This window comes from Gobio gobio (assembly GCF_949357685.1).
Source record: "Gobio gobio genome assembly, chromosome: 7".
Classification (NCBI taxonomy): Eukaryota; Metazoa; Chordata; class Actinopteri; order Cypriniformes; family Gobionidae; genus Gobio; species Gobio gobio.
The window spans coordinates 38584989-38587125 of record NC_137103.1 but is presented as its reverse complement, the minus strand read 5'-3'; positions in this window follow the sequence as shown (position 1 = coordinate 38587125).

Genomic DNA, 2137 nt, shown 5'->3' with positions numbered 1-2137 from the left:
GTCGCATTCCTTGTGTCAAGCCACTCTTGAACAACAGACAGCGTCAGAAGCGTCTCGCCTGTGCTAAAGACAAAAAGGACTGGACTGCTGCTGAGTGGTCCAAAGTTATGTTCTCTGATGAAAGTAAATTTAGCATTTCCTTTGGAAATCAGGGTCCCAGAGTCTGGAGGAAGAGAGCAGAGGCACACAATCCACGTTGCTTGAGGTCCAGTGTAAAGTTTCCACAGTCAGTGATGGTTTGGGGTGCCATGTCATCTGCTGGTGTTGGTCCACTGTGTTTTCTGTGGTCCAAGGTCAACGCAGCCGTATACCAGGACGTTTTATAGCACTTCATGCTTCCTGCTGCTGACCAACTTTATGGAGATGCAGATTTCATTTTCCAACAGGACTTGGCACCTGCACACTGTGCCAAAACAACCAGTACCTGGTTTAAGGACCATGGTATCCCTGTTCTTAATTGGCCAGCAAACTCGCCTGACCTTAACCCCATAGAAAATCTATGGGATATTGTGAAGAGGAAGATGCAATATGCAGAAGAGCTGAAGGCCACTATCAGAGCAACCTGGGCTCTCATAACACCTGAGCAGTGCCACAGACTGATCGACTTCATGCCACGCTGCATCGCTGCAGTAATTCAGGCTAAAAGGAGCCCCAACTAAGTATCGAGTGCTGTACATGCTCATACTTTTCATGTTCATGCTTTTCAGTTGGTCAAGATTTCTAAAAATTCTTTCTTTGTATTGGTCTTTAGTAATATTCTAATTTTCTGAGATACTGAATTTGGGATTTTCCGTAGTTGTCAGTTATAATCATCAAAATTAAAAGAAATAAACATTTGAAATATATCAGTCTGTGTGTAATGAATGAATATAATATACAAGTTTCACTTTTTGATGATATTCTAATTATATGACCAGCACCTGTACATACTGGCGTACCTTTAAAGATAGGAAAATTATAGAAAATGGATTATACATTCTACAGACCTGTCGAGGACTGACAATAATACTGTTCCCAGATCCTAAGAGATGATGAGGATTGATACAACTCTCCAAACTCTGACCTTCCTCTTTTGTCTGATCTTCTGTTGGTACCTCTGCTGGTCCCTGCTGTTCAGACTCAGGTTTTCCGGTCTCTGAATTATGTACTAACTGAGCCGCTTCCAGCATACCATACAGGTGCTGGTAATATAATTAGAATATCATCAAAAAGTTGATCTATTTCATTAATTCCATTCAAAAAGTGAAACTTGTATATTATATTCATTCATTACACACAGACTGATATATTTCAAATGTTTATTTCTTTTAATTTTGATGATTATAACTGACAACTAAGGAAAATCCCAAATTCAGTATCTCAGAAAATTAGAATATTACTTAAGACCAATAAAAAGAAAGGATTTTTAGAAATCTTGGCCAACTGAAAAGTATGAGCATGTCCAGCACTCAATACTTAGTTGGGGCTCCTTTTGCCTGAATTACTGCAGTGATGCGGCATGGCATGGAGTCGATCTGTCTGTGGCACTGCCCAGGTGTTATGAGAGCCCAGGTTGCTCTGATAGTGGCCTTCAGCTCTTCTGCATTGTTGGGTCTGGCATATCGCATCTTCCTCTTCACAATTAAGAACAGGGATACCATGGTCCTTAAACCAGGTACTGGTTGCTTTGGCACTGCGTGCAGGTGCGCAGTCCTGTTGGAAAATGAAATCTGCATCTCCATAAAGTTAGTCAGCAGCAGGAAGCATGAAGTGCTCTAAAACTTCCTGGTATACGGCTGTGTTGATCTTGGACGTCAGAAAACACAGTGGACCAACACTAGCAGATGACATGGCACCCCAAACCATCACTGAGTGTGGAAACTTTACACTGGACCTCAAGCAACGTGGATTGTGTGCCTCGCCTCTCTTCCTCCAGACTCTGGGACCCTAATTTCCAAAGGAAATGCAAAATTCCCTTCGCCTCTCTATTAATGTGCTTGGACACAGAGCTCTGTGAACAGCCAGCCTCTTTTGCAATGACTTTTTGTGTCTTGCCCTCCTTGTGCAAGGTGTCAATGGTCATCTTTTGGACATCTGTCAAGTCAGCAGTCTTCCCCATGATTGTGTAGCCTACAGAACTAGACTGAGAGACCATTTA